Source organism: Cavia porcellus, unplaced genomic scaffold (genome assembly GCF_034190915.1).
Source record: "Cavia porcellus strain 051 isolate PalLab524CR breed Dunkin Hartley unplaced genomic scaffold, mCavPor4.1 scaffold_18, whole genome shotgun sequence".
Lineage (NCBI taxonomy): Eukaryota > Metazoa > Chordata > Mammalia > Rodentia > Caviidae > Cavia > Cavia porcellus.
The window spans coordinates 61,948,184-61,968,169 of NW_026947501.1; the positions used below are offsets into that span (position 1 = coordinate 61,948,184).

Consider the following 19,986-nt stretch of genomic DNA (forward strand, 5'->3'; position numbering starts at 1 on the left):
TCTTAATCCACAGTGCTTGTCAAATGTTTATTTCAGCTGTCCACTCCCTGCTGATGATTCTGGAGGCCACAGCCCTGTCTGCACACTGGTCCCACCTTCCATCAACCTATTTTGAAGCTGAAGTCTTCTAATTAGAGAAAAGGAAGATTTAAACTAAAGATTTGTGGACTCCTCCAAAGATACACCTTCTGCATCCTAGTGGCATTACAAACCTTCTTCTTCTCTTATCTGGGTTGAGATGGCCTTTGAGTTGTACTCTGCTCCCTCTTTCACCCTACCTCTGTTCCCCACAAATGGCCAAGGTGATATTTTTGATGCATAAATCAGATCATGTGACCCTCACACCTAGGACAAGCTCTGAAATCCTGTCTCTGGCTTTAAGGCCCTATCAGGTCCTTCCTGAAGGCTCAGTTCATTAGATTCGAGCCACAAGGGTCTTCTTTTGGATGCATTAACTTCCCTGGCCTGCTCACATCTCAGAGCCTCTGTCCTCCAGGGTGGAGTGGGAAATGGCTTCCTCTATAATAACTCGTATCTATTAAGAAAATTTGAATTAGAATTGGGCATGGTGCTGGCTTTCTCCGGGTGATCAACTGGATATCTTCCAAACAAATCTCAGCACTTAGGAGGTCCACTGCTGGTCAACTTCATGTCCCCTTCTCAGAGAGGCTTTCCTCAATCCTCTCCATTAAAATGAAACCAAATCACCTTCCTCCACATTTCCATTTGTTTCCTAGGAACTACTACGAGCTGTTATTTTGTTATTTCTTGTTTATGGCCTAAACATTTTCTTGTCCTGCATAGAACCTAAGTCTCGTGAGGGCCGGGACGTGGTGGTCTTGTCCACAGCTGGCTTCCCCATTTCTTACAGTACAGGGCTGAGATGGCAAGTATATCTGTTGAATAAAGGACATGTGTGTCCAGGCTAACACCAGAATTTATCCTGAATCTTACTAACAATTGCCTGCAATTCCAATTGAACACAGATTTGTGAGATAAATAGCCAGGAAGCCCTTGCTGTTTGCAGAAAAGGAAGTCCTGAGAAAGGGGCATTTCTTTTGTGAAAGAAGGGTAAACCTGATAATTCTGCCCTGAGAGTGGTGTGAATCTGCTGGGAATGTCCTAACTTCTGGTTTAAAATATTTGTACCGATCCTAGTGATGTTTTATTTCTTCCACAAATTTTCTCTCTGGATCTATCTGAGGGTCTGCAGCCAGGAGATATGATAGGAATCGTGACAGTACCTGGAGCACTTACTTTGCATTTTAGAAAAGTATTTCAAGGCCATTAATTAGTTTGTTTGAAGTGATTTGCACAACAGACAATGTGGGAAGTTATATCAGTACTGTACATGTCATTGTGTCTGTAATAAGTGTGTTTGCTAACCATATGGAGAGAGAAGGGGGGAGAGAGAGACAGAGACAGAGACAGAGACAGAGTCAGAGTCAGAGGAAGAGAGAGAGAAATATCCTGGATTGTGTTTACTTATGTCTGCAATTTCTCAGTTTCTGGTTAGCAAATATATATAGCTTTTCCCACTCCTCCCAGCACATACATATTTTGGAGTGAAAAGAAAGACTTGCCTTGAACCTCAGGATAACTTATAACAAGGCGGATTTGGGTGCAAGCCCTGTCTCTGTCTCCTACTTACTGTTTGATCTTAAGGAAGTTTATTAACTGCTTTAAGCCTCAGTTTTCTTATCTGAGTTGCACACTGTGGAAAGCTAATTCATGTAAAATGCCTGGCAAAGAATGGGTGCTAAACAATGGGAACTTTGATGACTATGATGATGCCCTTATTCTCCATTCTTCCAGCAAATTAAATACTGTAAATAATGCAACACTTTGTTTGATTTCATAAAAGTGTCTTTAAAAATCATTTTCATGGGCCTCCAGGAGCCTCCAGTATAACTCAAAAAACTAAATATGATGCTCAGTGCATCATCCAGTGGGAGACACTATGCAGACTTTCCCCTATTTTGTAGTACTGATGACAGAATAATCAGGCACTATCTGGTAGGAGAGAAATGGCTTGTCACAGTGGCCACAATCTCCTGACCGTCTCAGGGTATGATGAACTCTAGAACACCTATGGATAAGTGTTAAGAATATGAGATCATGTGTATTCCACTGTGTTAGGAGAAAGCTAAGAAGTCAGGTGGGGGCAGGGAACAGCAAAACAGTGAACCATTCACCTTTGCTAGTGCTGCTGTAAACTTGTCTAAATGGGGACCCAGGAGAGGGCTGCTGGTGGCCTTCACTGTCCTTTCTCCAAGGCACACTCCTCCTCAGTATGCAGCTGTGCGTAGACCTCTCCAAGATAGCTGGGTCAGCACCGGTGGGAAGCCTGAAGCTCCACCTGCGTGTCTAGACTGATAACAGCCCTCCCATTGATCCACTGTGACACCTGGTGGCTTAGTCCTTAACACAGAGAAAAGGCACTGTTGAGGACCCAGGGAGGTGCTGAGTGGTACCATGTGAAATCCATCTGGCTGGAGGGCTCAGGGTAGTGAGATCTCCCATCTGTGCTTTCTTTCTGGATGCACCACTGGAGTAATTCCCTTTCAGTGTAGCTCCTCCTTGATTTCTTGCACTGAATTCTTTGTATGATATATACTTTCTTCTACTTCATTTCCTTGACCAGGAAGGGCACTTGTGATTTCTATTCAAAGCTCCACTTTCTTAACAATTGGTAGCAACCTTTTAAAGAGAAATATCTTCTTAATTTAAGCAAATGTTAAATTACTTGCTGACTTTTTTTATTTTTTTGAGGCAGTAGTGCTTGTTCAATTTTGCTTCCCAATATAGGTCATTTCTTAGGACTCATGAGGATTTTTATCTTGCTACTGAAAATCTGTGCACAAGCAAAAGCTAAACCAATAAACAAGGCTGACCATTTGGAGTGCACACCAAAGGCAATCCCTCTTATGCCTTGTGATTTTAGCTGACTGAAATTTCTTTTTTACTTAAAATTGAAATCAAGGAGTTGGTGCCTATTACTTGCCCTTACACAACTCTGATTTGACAGAGCGTGTCACTGCTATGTTGGCCTAATCGTGGAATTTCAGAGCTGGAATATCCAGGAGATGCCAACTGCTGATATCTGAATTGTAGAACCCAAACCCCAGCCTTAGCTGGACTCTGCTGCACTATCAATTCCTAAGCAAGCTCAGGCTTCCCAAGTCGTAGCACTGACCTGTCACTATCCCATAACTAAGAACTGGTCACCTCTACACACTTACCTGCTACTCTTGTGTACCTCAGCCGTATAAAAACTTTATTGCTGTAAGCTCTTTTTATCTGTCTTGAATTTTCCAATTGCCTGCAAACTATATCCATCTGTAGCATCATGCCATTGGTGCTGAAAAATATGCTAATCTTTCTTGTTTTTGAATTTAAGTTTTTTTGCCAATATATTTAAAATTGAGTTGTATAGACTAAAATGTTTGTTATTTTGATTCTAACATAGAGTGCATTTACCAGTGTATCAAACATCAATGGAAAGATGGTAAATAAAAACTGTCTTTAATTTTACCATAAAATTTCTGTTAACATTTTAGCAAATTGATTGCACACATGCATGTACATAAAATTTTATTTGCTTAGCAGAATATCAAATTTCCTTTTAAATCCAGCTCTTCAAATTATGAGTGTTTTACCTTGTCCTTAAATCTTCTTAAAATGTAATTCTAGTTGCCTGACTTATTGATATATCATATCTCAAAAAATAAAGCATATAGACATATAAAAATTATTTAGCCATTTTGATATAATTTGTATACAAAGAGCTCAGGATTCCTAATAATTAATCTTACCCTTCAGTCAGGTGGGGGGAGGATGGCTCACTGCATTAACTATGAAGACTGTGATGATCACCATTAGCAATCAGTAGTAGTCAGAAATCTGGAATTCAGGCCCTGTTGGTTTTTCTAATTTTTATTGTATTTTTTTTTTTCATGTGCTGGGGATCAAACTCAGGGGCTTATGCATGCAAATACTCTGCCACTAAGCCATGTCCCCACTATGTCACCTTTTAAGAAACAGTCCTCCTCTTCATTTGAGGGTGGATCCTTTTTTCTTCCTGCTTTTATATTATTTTTGAGAGAAGAAGCAGGCAACCTTGTACAAGGTCTGTAAATCAAAAGGTTTTTGCACAATTCATACTGGGCAAAGGGAGTTGGAATTAATGTTAGAGTCAGTGCTGATCTAGAACCAGCAGGTCGGGTTATAGCAAGTTAATTTATGACACTGTCTGAAGGACAACTCTTTGATTCAAGCAGAAAGGCGGACCTCCAAAAGAGGGCTACCTTGAAAGTTGTATGTGACATTATTTTATTTTTCTCACAGAATTCAAGAGATCCGTGGGGGTCAGAAACTATCTTATTCATGTTCCTATTTGTCCTGACAATTGCTATTCTCTGTGACCAACAGCCATCTTTTTAAAAAGGGACATTTCACAGAGGGTACCATTTATAATTAGTTTCTGAGTTACCACTATTTTATATAGGTAATATGCATTTTGCAAATATGCCTCAAACACATGGACTCCTATTAGCTATAATGAAGCGGTGTGCAGTGAGATTATGCCTCCTACAACCACATTCTGCATTAATTACTTAACTTCTGGAGCCATGCAAATTTATTTCTTAGTGGTTGTGTGGCTTTGGGTGAGTTAATTTACCCCTTTGTGCCTGGGTGGCCCTCATGAGTAATATGAATAATGATTGAATCTATGTTTCTGGGTTGTTATGAAGATTGAGTGAGATAATTCTTACAAAGAGCTTAGCACACTGCCTGCACCTTAGAAGTGTTAACTATTATTATCATTAATATTATTACTATATTATGTCTTATTTAATGGATCCTGAACATCTCCATATGTGATATTCCTGGTCTAGAGATAGTAAGGACAGCAGACCTGTCTTAAAACAGCCTGGTGAGAACATAATGAGGATTTCTAGAGAAGGAGGCTCCTGAGGGACGAGTGGGAATTTGCCAGTCCAGGAAAGAGAGTGGGAAGAATATTTTAAGAGGAAAGAGCAGTAAATTCAAGACATTGAGCCTTGAGAGGTGATGTTGAATTTGAAGGAGGCTGAGGCTTTGGACATGGCTGGGGCTTTCGGGTGTAGGCGTGAACATGTAAGTGCTGTGTAAGGGTGTTGGCAGTGGTGGTGGGAGATAACCCTCCACAGGAAACGAGGCTGAGAGTGGAAAGGTGTGTCTACACCATGCCAGTGTTGTGGTTGGTCTTTTCCTTTTACAGATTATACATTGGACCATAGTAGTGCAAATGTCAGCCCAAGTATTTAACATCGCTGTGCCTTAGTTTCCTCCTTCGAAAAATGGGATAGCAGTAAGCCCTGTGGAACAGACATGCTTAGGGATTTATTAGGGCCTTTATGTGTTTAAAATAACCTCTGGCACATAGTAAAATTTAGTTAGCATTATCTTCTATTGGATAAAGAAAACTAACAGAGGATTTTCTTTTCTTTTTTTTGGTTGTTGAGGGGAATGAAACAATCTGATTTGGCATTGCTCTAGAGGCCTTTGGTTCCTTGGTGGCAGGTGGACTGACATCTTTCTTATGACACATTTGTTTTCTGAGAGGAGGAATCAGTGGGTAGCGAGGTGCATAAAAGAAAAATTATACACACTTACTAGCTGGCTGAGCTATTTTTAGCTTAGTGTATCTGTGGCAAAGGATGGATTTTCATGGCAATTTTTTTTTTTTAAGATGCAGAATTACAGTAAGCCAAGGTTATGTAATTTGTGCAGTGACACTTCATGTTTTCCATCACTGAGGTCCTCACTGTGGCCCAGCAAACTTTTGGCAGCCATTTTGGGTCCCCAGGTCCTGAGTCTGCTTCCTGCTTTGACTGAATTGGAACCTGGTTTAGAAACTAGAAATGATGGCTGGTGGCTTCTGGGAAGACTCGCTTTGTTCACAATTAGTGCAACTCAAGACCCCACAGCAGTGTCAAGCATCAAGCAAGGAGGCTGCATGAGGAAGAGAATGACAGCCAGTGCTGAACCCCTCCTTATCCAGGTCACAGAGACTGTGCCTCCATGGGACTCAGTTTCCATGGTGATAGAATGGGAAGAGCAAAATGTTCACACCAGAGGAACATTCCAAGTGCCAAATGGCACCACCTAGGTGGGCTACCAAGTTCAGAGTGGGTAGTAGGTGGGGTCTGTTCCTTTCTTTGCTTTGCATTTCCTGTCACATGTATAGCCTTGAGCTCATTTCGTGATTGTTTCCCTTGTATCGCTTCCTTACTTTCCTCTCTCCCTAACCCTAAGCCTGTGGCCTTGAAGAAATTGTTTCCTTTTCTGAGCTGGCTTTCCTCTTCTGACTTCTCTGGGTTAGACTAGATATGAGCTCCGAGGTTCTTCCCCTTGGAGCTTAGCATTGCAGTGATGTGGAGCTTTGCTTTCTGTTTTTAATCTGCCACGTAACATACAAAATCAAGGTCTATAATATGGTTTCGACTCTCTGTGGAGCCTCCTCTTCCAGCTCTTTTGCTCCCATTGTTGGGGTGAAGTGAGCTTGCTGAGTCACAGTGTCTTTCCTTTCCACATACACTGGCCAAGCGGGAGGACCATGTTTTGCCTTAAACTGCTCTGTGCACTATTGTTTTAAAATCTGCATGGAGAGGAAGACCCAGGGACTGTTTCTTCCTGTCATCATGAAGTAGCTGACATGCAAATGCATAGTGACCTAAAATTACACAGTTCAGGGGGTGCTCCATACCATTAGTATTTTAGAAAAGTTAAAATTTACCCGAACCAGGACTAGGAAATAAGCTTAAGGTGTTAGATTATTCTGAAAAGGCTGTTAATGCCTGTTGGCTAAGTGCATTAAACTGCTTTGAAATGATCACTTGTGTGTACTATTTAAAAAACTGCTTGCTGGGAAGGTGATTTAAACCTATTTTTTTCCAAACTCCAAACTTTGCATTTGTCTTTTGAAAAAAAAAATACTGTATTTGAAACAAATAAACATTAAAATATAGTTTATTATGTTTCCAGGTGTTTGACGGAAAGGAAAATATGTCAAGACTTTTATAGTTAGAAACTAAAATCTCAGTCTTAATTCCCTTCATTGTGTTCCCAGAAAGCTCAGCCCTATATAAGATTACCCTGTTTCTGGGGACCTGCTTGCTGGGATGCCAGATACTCCTGGTCTAATGAAGGAATGGGGGAGGTGGAGAGAGAATGGTCGGGAAATGGCTTCCAGTCTTAATTCTATATTTCCTGTGATTTTTTTATGGAGGCAGGGGAAAAGCAGAGAAGAAAGAATTCTGCTGTTAGTTTTATTATGGCTTTGATTTTAAAACCATTTAAGCAGTAGCATTCACAGTGGCACCCTGTGGCGTCTTGGCTGGAATTGCATTGACTCCTTCATTCCTCCATAGCATCTTGAGTTGTTTTTTATTATTTGCTCAGCGATAGAGAACCACAAGAATGACCTGCCCTCAGAATGCTCACAGCCTAGGGCTGGGAGGGTCAGCTGGGCATCCTGTTATGTTGAGAGGTGACAAGTGACCTGTTGGGTAAAAGTGGGCTGTTGAGAACAGTGAGAACAGTAGTTATCTCAGCTGGGATTATGGTATTGAAATATACATATAGTTATGCGCACAAGCATATGCACATACACACACTGAACATGCTGGCTCTTTCTAAATTGCTCTTAATTAGGTAGTAAATTGTGACTGAACTATTCATATGCCTAGTGCACCATTATTTTCTTAAGCATGTGGTACATCTGGTGATCTTTGGAGAAATTAAGCTACCTAACTATTCACAAAGAACAAGATAAATGTAGAAATCAAAAATGTCTAGGAGGGACTTTAACCAAGTTCCTTGATCCAGAGTATGTTAGACCTTAGTAGTGGGGGGGTGGGGGGAGAAAGGCAGCTCCTTCAGGCCGACTTAAATGCCAAGAGGGAGCAAAATTACTCCTTTCTTCCCCAGGCTGTGAGACATCATCTGAGTAAACAGTAGGAAACTTAATTCTCAACAAGATGATATCCCTAGAAATTCTGTGAAATTTCTGGGTTGTTATTTAGTGCATCTTAAAAATAAATCCCCAATCTCTGTTCCTCAACTATGGACTGTAACTGGACAATACTGAGACAACTTCAGGAAAAAATAGATGGTCTAAAGTCTTGAATGGTTAGGAATCCATAAAACATAAAGCAGGAGAATGAAGTGGAAAACAAAACAAAACAAACAAACAAAAGCCCAAAATGAAATCAGAACCTCAAAAGGTCAAGAGCAGGAATGACGCTAGTCACAGTGAACATTTGTTAATACTTGTGTCATGCTAGGCTCACGCTTAAGTGCTTTTGCATCATCTCAACTGAGTCACTGACCACAGGGATAAGCAGCGCTGTCTCCCCATTTCTCAGATGAGAGAATCGAGGTGGTAGGTAGACACTTTCTCATCACTGGGGTAAATTTCCTGACACTTGACCCTTAAGGGAGGGGAGAGGTTTATTTTGCAACACTGTTTCAGAGGATTCAGTTCGTGAATCCTCTGTGGCTCCAAGGCAGAAGTGGCACGGTGGAAGCCCACAGCAGAGAAAAGCTCTCACCCCACGGCAGGCAGCCAGGAAGCTGAAAAGAAGGGAGGTGAGAAGCAGGGAGGTGTGAGGGTGAGTTTACCCTTCTAGGTCACACCACAGCGACCTGCTTTCCTCTACCAGGCTCCGGCTCCTAACTGCAAATTCATCTACCACACTAATCAGTGGATCACGCCCAGATGATTTAGCACCTCCGTGATCCAATTGCCTTTTTTTTAATTAAATAATTTTTTAATGAATAAGGGAGAGGATGAGATAAAAGGGGGCATAACAACATAACAATACAGATCAAAGCATGACTGTTTCAGCAACCTAGTGCTTCACCACCAAATAACCAGACTTAATAGTAGTTACCATAGTGTCTTTTTCTTTGAAATATTTGAATATAACTTCATATGCTATAGCATCACATCAAGACTGTGTAACACCATTCAAGTGGATGAAAGCATTGTATTTAGAACCAGCTAACAGAAAAGAAAATTATCTCTTTGCCTATAACAATTTTTGTTTATGCTACCACATATGATAAAAACCCCATCTCTGAGTACAAGGAGGCTTTGTGGGGGAATCTTATATCTAAATCATAATGGGCAGAGAACTGCATGGTCTTTAGCTCAGGCCTTGTCAGTCAGAGGCACATTGTGGTTTGCAATTAACGTGCCCAGGTTCAGAGTGAAACCTGCCTTTGCCATTCTGTGACTCTCCCAAAGAGACGCCTCTCAACCTTCACAGATGGAAAAAATGAGGCTACAAGGTGAGAGCAGCCTTTGGCTCAAACTTCCAGGGATGGTCAATGCCTCAAGATGACTTTGTCTTAGGTTCCTTGGTGGCCCCATGCTTACCTATGGACCCAATGCATACACAAGGACAATCCACTACGTGGTTTTGAGTTCAGGGATCACACCAGCGTTGATAATGTAGAATGCAGGGCCAGGCCAGAAATGATAAAGTAGAAGATTCTTGACAGAATGGAGAATGAATAATACACTACAAGATGAATAGCAGGCCCTGAAGTTTAAACTCATTCAGTGAGACAACTAACTGGAATTTGCACATACACAAGTCTATCTTTCCAGGTAGAGCAGTCTATAAGCTGTCTATGTGAATTAGCAGAAGGGTCACCCTCTGAGGAGTGTATACCTCTTCTGCAAATAGGAGAAGCTTCTTGGAAATCTTGGCCAGCATCAGTCCCCCAGGGCTTGGCAAAACATTCAGGATTTTAGTCCTTTGCTCCTGACTCCTTGGCCAGCTGGCTTTTTACAGTGTAGACACTGCCTAACTGAACAACATTTTTTAAATTTGGTCACCCACAGTCTAACACAGGACCTGATGTATAGCTGATGTTTATTAAACATTGACTGCACACACCAAGAATTTCAAGGACAGTGCTAATTGACTCCTGTCCCTTGTGTGCTGTCACATGGCACACACATGAGATATTTGGGTCCTGTGCCACAGAGAAGCACAGAAATGATTCTGTTTTAAGGGCTAGGATGTACCTCAGTGTATAGCACTTCCTCAGTATGGCTGAAGACAGGGATTCAATTCCTTGTATCACAAAAAGAAAAAGAGACATAAGCTATTTCAGGATTTGGGTTTGTTGAGGTGGGGCGGGGGAGAAAAGGGCATCCTGGTCAGAGGAATTGAAGATCTAAGATGCTATGAACACAAGATTCTGAAGCAGGATTGGGGTGCCTTGCTAATCCCTGCACAAGAAAGTCTCTGCAGATGGGAAGAGTTGTGCGCTTGAAGAACAAGCAGCCAGTCATCGGTTTCCATGCTTGGGTGCTGTGACTGCTTCCTGTCCCGATAACACAATATCTGAGCTTCTAAAGAGAAATATTTATTTTTGCTCCTGATTTTAGCCATTTTTGGTCAGTGGTAAGGAGGACCCATTGTTTTTAGAACACTGGCAGGGGTACCAGAAAAATTTGCAGAAAATACCTTGTGAAACAAAAAGCTTACCTTATGGCCAGAAAGCGAAAGAAGAGGAAGGGGCCAGGGTCCTACGATTCCCTTTTAAGGCATGTGCCCAGGGCCCCAAGGACTTCCCACTGGACACTTTTCCTATGGGTTTTACCATCTCCTAATAGTGCCACTGTGGGGTTCAAGCCTTTAACATATGGGATTTTGGAGGACCTTTGACATCTTCACTATAGGAGGATAAATATGACTTCATGGGTTATCAAGTTGATTCATGTTTCTGAGGGAGATACTCTTTCTTTTTCTACCATGTCTGTATTGTCAGAATGCATCAGAGAATCAGAGCTTGTAGGATATGTATCAAGAAAAAGACCCTTTTTCAGAATAGGTTCACCTGACTCCAGAAGCTGACAAGTCCCACGGTCTGCACTTGCAAATTGGAGACTCAAGCAAGCTGGTGGTGAAATCTAGAGCCCGGAGAGTCAGAAAGCCAGTGGTGCAGATGCCACTCTGGGATGAGAAGGTTGAAACCAGGAGTTCCAAGGGCAGAAAAGGATGGATGTCCAGCTGGAGTGCAGAGGTGGAGGTAATCCAGACTCCTCCATCTTTTTGACTTATTCAGGCCTTTCATCTAGTGGAATGCCCACTCATAGTGGGAAGGAAGATCATCTGTTTTATTTAGGTCACCAATTCCTGGGTTAATCTTGGAGAAAGAACTCTCACAGACATACTCAGAGACAGTGTTTACCTAAGCATCCGGTTTCCCCAGACCCAAAAATTAACCACCAATCTTCCATTGCCAAAGTTCTGCCTTCTCTGGTATAACAGAGGCTGGTAATGAAGGTCCTGGAATTTTTGCTATAGGAGATTGGAATTGGCTTCAGATCAGTAGGGAGCCTCTACATGTTCTTGTACAAACCCATTCAAATATTATTTATTCTCTCATTTGGCCTATCTGTATTTAGCAAGGCCAACTAATTAGCATACAAAGATTATCATGCGCCATTCTTGTAGGAAGCTTACAACCAAGTAAGAGGGATGTACCTCAGCTGAATAGTCATAGTAATTAATACGTGTGTGTGTGTGTGTGTGTGTGTGTGTGTGTGTGTGTGTAGGATGGATAAGATATTTACCGTACAATATAGTGTGATCAATTCACTAGAGTGTTCAAGCATGTTTCGATGAGAGCATGAAACAAACCAAAGCTACGCCAGTAAAAGTAATTGCCAGCGTCTATGTGCTTCCCAGAGCTCCCTGTGACAGCGCATCCTCAGAGTGCATCCCCTGCTCAGGGCCTGCACAGCCTCTCTCCTGCCCTCCCACTCCCTTCCTCTGCCTGCTTTGGGTCAGCTTTGCCTTTCACAGCGTCATCATTGCTCACCAGTTTGTTCAACATCCTTTATATTTTTTTCAAACCAAAGCTTGACTGTTCCTTCTCTTTTCCATTTTTGAGTCTCATTATTTCTGTGTTTCTTTTTGGTTATTAGTGGTCCTGTTTTCAAGTGCCTCTTGTCTTTGAAAAGCTCTTATGATTCTTGTAAACCCATTGTCATTTCTCTTCCTGTCTTCCTTTGCCCTATATGCTTTAAGTGTGGCATTATGGTTGTCTTTCATTTCCTTTCCATTTCTTCAGGAACAACTGTGAACACTTGCTCATCTAAGATTGCTAAGCAGTGTCTGGCACAATGCAGAAACTTAATAAATATTAAGTTTGTTAGCTTTGTTGAACACATAAAATGTCATGGATCACTTACAATGTTCTTGTACATCCTCTTCTTATACCCATGCGTGTATGCAGGGGATTATCTGAATACAGGAACCTCATTAAATAATTGGATCTTTCTGTGATTCCATAACCAGGATATGAATTTTCACTCTGAAAATATCTCCACAATTATTGGGTATGCATCACAAGTGCATGTTCATTGAGTAAACTCTTGCTGATACATTTACTTTGCCTAGAAGTTGTTAAATGACTTTAAATGATCTGGATAATCGATCCCAGTTTCTGTATCTGCCAAGAGGCAATAATCAGGGTGGGAGGGACTGAAACAAAAAACTTGATGCACATTTAGAGTGCACACATTTATCTCACATATGAGAACTGTGCTAGATTCCAAAGATGTGTAAACAACTAAAATGGGAATGAGGAGGGAAAAAGAAGCTGATTTCCCCATTAATGAGACCCTTTGAAGTTCCAGTTGCAAGTCAGAAAACTGCTCTGGGTGGAAGGAGTCTCTAAGGTAGGGTCATTTCTCTCGTTTTCAAAGCACATGTGGCTTCTTTCTTTTGGCAGATTAATGTGAAGGATAAGAGAAGGTAACAGATTTGAAAGTGTGTTGAATAAACAAAAGCACTGTACAAGTTTCACATTAAGAAATCATCACTGAATCAGTGTTTAAGCTTTTACAGTGAATGGGACACTTGGTTAGTGAAAGGAGATTTTTGTGTATTGGCCGAAATAGTTATTTCTAGAAATTTTCTATTTTTTGCTGATGACTGTTTGGATCAGCTTAATGCCTTTTTTCTCTAATGTACCCAGAGATTTGTGATGGAATTAGCTATGCAAATTGAATCTTTAAAAAAAACCTTCACAAACCTGTATGTTATATTTATAAACTTTATATTGTACTAAAGTCAGCAAATGTCACAGAATTAAAATCAGTAAATGCAAAAGTGAAGGTTTCCATAGCAACAGTAACTAACCCATATTGCATGTAAAATGGAATGTACATTAGGATTTACATTTAATCATCTATTAGTAGAAAAAAATTCCACATAGAACAGGTGCAGTATGGATGCTTTATAGTGGCTCTGGTAACTCTCTACCTCTTAAGCTTTAGGTTTTATTGAGGTTTTTTTCCTTAACTCTTGTGCCTGCCAAGTTTTGACTTTTTTAAAGAAATAAAAGAACGGGAAAAAAGGGGCAATATTAGGGCAGAGGTATGTGCCCTTAGACGTATATGCAGCTGAGCATCAATATTGCATAAATTATCAATCAACTCACTAGATGTTTCAGGGAAAGAAATAGAACTGGAATACTAAATGTTTATGAAATTGTTGCACATGAGGAACTTAAGAACAATTTCTATCTGGCACATTCAGTTTACCAAATCTTCAGCACCTCTAAAACAATAATGCAGGGTGATTTGGGGCCTTTGAGTTGGTCCTAGAAAGACCAGAGGAGTGTGACAGAGTTGGAGCTGGGTATTACAGCTCTAGCCCATCGTTCCTTACATCTGGCCCCTTGTCAACTTTATTTCTTCCTATAATGCGTGCCTTGCCTGGTACTGAAGGTTCTGAGTATCAGGTAGGAGTGTGAGGAGCCAGAGGATGTGGGGTGCCCTGTAGACTCTAAAGGTCTCTGAATGGATAATGGCTCTCATAAAGCAAGCATCACCCCCAGAATTTAGCCTTTGACTTGCTCTGCCTGGAAAGAGTCTATCCTTGCCTGGTTGCTTGCTCTGCAGACCCGCCCAACACTTCCGTGGAGGCTGAGTCATCTTGGTGTACTGGTCACCTCCTCCAGATCAGTCCACATCAGATGACTGTAGAAAGAGACTCTACATTGGGCAAGATTTTCTTTTATAAAATTGGAAGAAGTTTTGGTGGTGACTAAACAAATGATTCATTTGAAAATGCAGTTGGCTTTTAAAAATAACTTTAAGTAAAATCAATCATAAGATTTTTGTTTTTATCCTCCATAAACTTTAGTCTTCTTTAGTATGCATTGGCTTTGCCTTAGGTTCTCTGAATTGGGTCCACAGTAAGCCATGAGACCTGCTTTTTATCAAGTAGCCATGGTAATTTAAAGAATTATTTTTAAATCAATTAATTTGGTATAGCTTTAGGAATTAGAATGAAGTTATCTGGCTACCACCCAGATCAGAATCCTGCCAGCCAGCGCAGAAGCCTGGGTTAATCACAACCCCTTGATCATGTAGGATTTATTGACTCTTTTGGTATTAATTCTCATGTTTCCCATAACCCTTTCAGTGGCCTGCTGGGCTTCCCAGTGAATACTTGTTGGCTATTTTTTATTCCCTTGTATTCTGATTCACCAGATATGTCTGAACTTTCTTCTGCTTTTCTTGCCTGGAATTAATAACATTTGTGTCCTGTAATTGTGTCTGTCCCATTGGATTTGGGGGGATTTGAATCATCTTTTCTTATCATATAGAGCTTTCAATTTGTACTGATTGAGTTTCTAAAGATTGATTTGACAAGTTTTTATCAAACACACATCATATGCATACATAAACATACTTGTAAGTGAAACAAATTAGTTTAAATAGTTCTAAGGCTTATCGGATGTAGAACTGTTTTTTAATTCATAGTTGTCTGCAGTTTTGTTAATAGTACAACTTCTATACCATCACAAACATGGGTGTGATAACACTTTTCAAAATAACCCATTAAAGCATTGCCCTGCTGGGCTCTGAGCATGCTTTGCATTATGCAGGGTTTGCCTGGTTTTCAATTCCATTTTCAGGACTGTAACTCATCGTGTTGGTGCACACTCTGACCATGAACTGTTTGATTCTGAGAAGTCAAAGAGTGATCCATCTCTGTCTCTGATTTTCTTCTAAGCCATTCTCATCCATGCTGCAAATTATGATGTTTCTGTTTTTAATATTTGCATATGCATAATGACAGTGACAGCTTGACACAGGAGGTAAATCATAATCAGATCGTAAAACATGTGTTAGGATATTATGTTGATATTACAAGAAGTGTGCATCTTAGATTAGTGAATTGTATATGGACAAAGAGGTGTGGGATTTTACTGCTCTTGCTGTGTGATAACCTTTTTTCTCACCTAAAATATATTCTAAAAATAATCTTTTATTAAATATGATGTAAAACTGTTTTTCAAAATCCTCATATTTTCCAGCCTTTATATTACCATGATCTATACAAACAATACCTTTTTGTCTTGTTCCTTAATTTTATTGTAAATGTTTTTCATAGGGTTTTGGTTTCACATGGCTATGTCTAGTCTGCAGAGGGAACTGGGAATATTGCAAAATGGTGCTACCATCATTCATAACAATCAAAAAGCAGAAGTCATCCAAATGTCTTCCCAGTGATGAACGAATACACAATGGGCATGTCCATGCTGTGGAAGCCAGAGACAGGACCAAGTCAGACACTTGCTGCAGTGAAAATGGGCTTCAGAAACATGCCAGATAAGAGAAGCTCCTCACAGGCAGCCACACATGCATGGTTATTTGGACTGGGACAGGGATTGCTGCAGTAGGGACAAGTGATCCTTTGGGGTAATGGAAATCTGCTGAAACTGTATGTGGTAATGATAGTACTGTTTGGTAAATTTTCTTTTTTTTAACAGTAGTTTCAAAATAATTTTATTTTATTTTACTTTTTTATTTTAAAGAGAATAAAACAAAACAAAACCGAACAGAGCAAAGCAGATTAGAACCAAACAATGTAAGCAACACAGGATTTCAAAACAAAGCAACAGGAAATCAACCATGGCTACTTAAATCTCTCCTGTTCTACCCCAAATAGTTGTCCATATCTTCACACACAGTGAATTCAAACAAAACAAAACAATATAAAACTGATCAAAAGAATGAAAGCATTACTGGCCTTCAAAACCAGACAACAGGAAAATCTGCCATGGCTACCATAATGTCTCTTCAAAATGGCTTTTCATACTTTCACATATATTGAAATCAAATAATAGAAAACAGACTAAAACCAATCAAAATGAAGAATAGAAGCATTATTGGACTTTAAAATAAGATGATAGGAAATCAGCAATGGCTACCACAATATCTCATTTTCTTAAAAGTAGCTGTTCATACCATTACATGTAATAAAATCAACTCTTTTAAATTCTTTAGGAGAAAATCAAGACATGTATAGTCCTGTACATGTACATCTATCCTTTCTGTATTAGAGGGAAAAATAAAAACAAAGCAAAATACAAGAAAAACAAAAAAACAACAGAGACAAATATATAACAAAGAACCCAAAACAATAACAATATAGGCTTTCAAAACAAAGTGGTAGGAACATAACTAAAGTTGTTATTTTGCGTAGTTATTTTTGAAAGAGTTACTCAGATTGCCAGATTGATCTAATTGGCACACAAAATTGATCTAATTCTATCAATGTTCAATTTGGTAAGTTTTCTAAAAATTAAAGTACCTGAGTTTTATGATTTGTAAATTATACCTCAGTGAGAATGTGGTCACTTTCTGTCACTGTGATAAAATGCCTGAGATAATCAACCTATAAGGAGACAAGGTTTATTTTAGCTCATGGTTTCAGTCCACAGCTGCTTGGCACTGTTGATTCTGGAATGTGTTAGGCAGTCCATGGCAGAGCAAAGTCAGTCATCACATGGCAACTGGAAAATGAGGAGAGGGAGAGGAAGGACTGGGGGCCCAGTATTCCTATGTGGGCCATGGCTACCATGAGCTGGATTCTTTCCATCAAGCCCTACCCCTTTGTGACTGCACCACCTCCCTGGCCATCGTAGAAAGGGCCTTTGGGGAATGCTCCATATCCAAACTATAGTAGAATCATTAAGAATGCATCTTGTCACCACTGCTGTTTTCACAGAATATTATCTTTCACATTAAAAGTATATAAATAATGTAAAATATTAAAGTTTGTTAAAATGCTCCCTGTGAAATTAATTGGAGTTGTTTATGCACAAGCATGTGTGTGTGTGCACGCGCGTGTGAATAAGGCATAAGGTAGAAGTGTGAAAAGCATAAATACAAAGAGCATCTTTGATTATAAAATCTCCACGAGTATAGACGATTAGCCCTATCAGTGTTAACCACTGGCCAAAGTCAGCTTCTCTATGCCACCATCCCTAACTCATCCACCCTAGAATGGCAGCATGCTTCATTTTGGGACAGTCATCCTATTGTCTTAAAGTTCATTTAAAAGACATTTTCACAATTAAACTGAAGTCTTATGCCTCAGTCATCATCAATTGCCCCTCCTTTTTCTGAGTTTGTGCAAAATAATTCCCGTCTCTCTTCTATAAGACAGCCCTTCATTATCCAAATATTGGGAGCTAATTGTCCTAAGGAAAGGCTAGGTAATCCCAAGAGACTCTGTGCTCTTCAAGAGCAATAGTTGTCTCCCAGCTGTGTGCAATCACAGTATTTCTACCAACTGTGTGGAGCTGTCTGCTCCCTCATCAGAGGACTCTATCAGTATCTTCTACGATTGCTTTCCCTCGCCAGTGAGTATCCAGGGGCTCCTAGAGGAGGGGAGTCCACCCCAAGTGAACTGACCAGACGTGGTTCAAACACCATAGGTCTTTTGTTCTCCTTGAATTTTTGTGCAGGAATCATGTGAAACATTACTATATATTTTGTTATCTTCTGCTGAAAAATATGTAAAGTTGAGTAATGGTCACAGGAATGGTCAGAAAGTTTAAAATCTTTTCTCTGTTTTGGTTTTCTGTGCCAAGCTGATTTCTAGAGTAGTTGCAAATGTTCTTGATTCCAGCACTGTGAGATAGATATAGAGTCTCGCTTATGTTGATTTTTAACCCTCCAAAATGCCAGGATTTATCTGAGAATCTGGGAATGTCTGTTACAAAACAATCAAACATTTTTCTGTGTTTGCTAAGTGCCAGGCATCCATTCTTAGTGAAGTGGATAAAGAAACAATGACAAAACAAAAACCTTTTTAAAAAAAACTTTCCTAGAACTGACACAGTGAGGGAGAAACTGTAATAAACAATGCAAGAGGCACATGAGGGGTACAGCAGTGAGTAGGAGTGAAAAAGTGTGAACCAGTTTAGAACAGCAGAATCTCGCACTGTTAATGAAAGAAATGTGAGTACTCATCTCCGTTGCAAATAAAAATAAATGTCAGAAATGGAACTAGCAATATAAAAGTAAAACTGCTATGAAGAATAGTAGAGTCAGGAAACAGAGAGCTATGAAGGAGACTGCTTTAGATAACGGACCAGAGAAGTGCGTATTAGGCAGATTACCTGTTGTTGGACAATTTAAATACCTGATACTCACAGATTAAAGGTTAATTGGCTCACAGTTTTGGGGGATTCCATTCATGACTGAGTGGCTCCAAGGCAGAAACATCATGATGGAAGAGTATGACAGGGCAGAAGTAGTCATTTTGTGGCAGTTGAGAAGCTGCGCAGGGAAATAGCACCAGACAGGAAAGGAACAAGAGACCAGATACAGCAATGAAGGTTAAGCCTCCAAGACGGTCACACACACCCAGAAATGCTTCACCTCCCCTGGGAGGCCCCCAAGCCAAGCTCGTTACCTCTACTTTGACTATCACAGGGAGTATTCAGGTAGCAGGGTGAGCAGATGGATGCCTGAATACTTGGTCTTCTAAAAAGAAAAAGTTTATGTGCATACATACCAAAAAATTTAATATAAATTCTACTGATCAAAAGATATAGTTTATACACAATAATAAAGAACATTGTATATTTTATATTTTATAATAAAATATTTATAACATAATTTTAATAAAATATATAATTTATAATATATTTTATTACTTATAATAAAATATACAGTACCCTTTATTATAAATTCTATATAGTCAATTAATTCTCTCCAAATGCTTTCATTGATTTTTGCTGAACTCTTGTAGTCATAGCCAAATGGTAGTTTTAATTAATGAATAACAGTAGTTCTGACATGACTGCTGGCTGGTATTTTCTTTTACATTAATGAGTAAGAAGAAAAACGAAACAGCAGAGGTGAATATCTGAACTCCGTTCATTCATCAGTGACAAAGGTTACTGCTTTTCCAAACCAGATAACAGTTTTTTAAAACACTAGCAGAGTATTTCCACAAATTTTATGCCACTCACAATGTAATGGCTGCAGATTGTGAACTGTTGTGCTTAGTCTGCTTTTATTCAAACTTTCCCAATCACTTTCTTAAATCTAAACAATCAGCAAAACAAAAACTCAAGCCTTACATTGTAACATTTGCCAATTTCTGTGGTGTTAATACAGTGCACCTTGATTTACGGGGGAGTTATGTCCTGACACATGTCTCACCAGCTGAAAATACTGCAAGTGAGAAGCCCATCTAGCACACCACACTTACTGCGCGTATATCATAGCCTAGCAACATGTAAAGCACAGAAGTATGCAGTGGCGTCTGTTGTTTTCCCTTGTGATCTCAGACTGATGGAGAACTGTGTTTTGCTGCTGTTACCTAATATTAGGAGGGCATTGAACTACATGTGATTAGTCTGGAAAAAGATACAAATTCAAACTCACAGTTGACAATGAATGTAGATTGTTTTTGCACCATTATGAAGTTAAGCAGTCCAATCGTAGGTCAAGCCACCCTTATTTGGTGACTCTCTGTCTCCCACTATGGCTAATCTCAACCTGAAATCAGCAAGAATAGAATTAAGAAGAGAAATTGAGGCCCTGTTTATATACTATTTGCACCATGTAGAAGAAATAGACATAAGTAACTTAGAATG

The 19,986-nt window shown here is 39.8% G+C and overlaps 1 protein-coding gene across 16 annotated transcripts in view; it reads left to right on the plus strand.

Annotated features, from left to right (window-relative positions):
• The window catches only part of Ldb2 (LIM domain binding 2), a 364,317-nt gene that overhangs the window by 7,351 nt on the left and 336,980 nt on the right, over positions 1 to 19,986 (plus strand). The window lies entirely within an intron of this gene.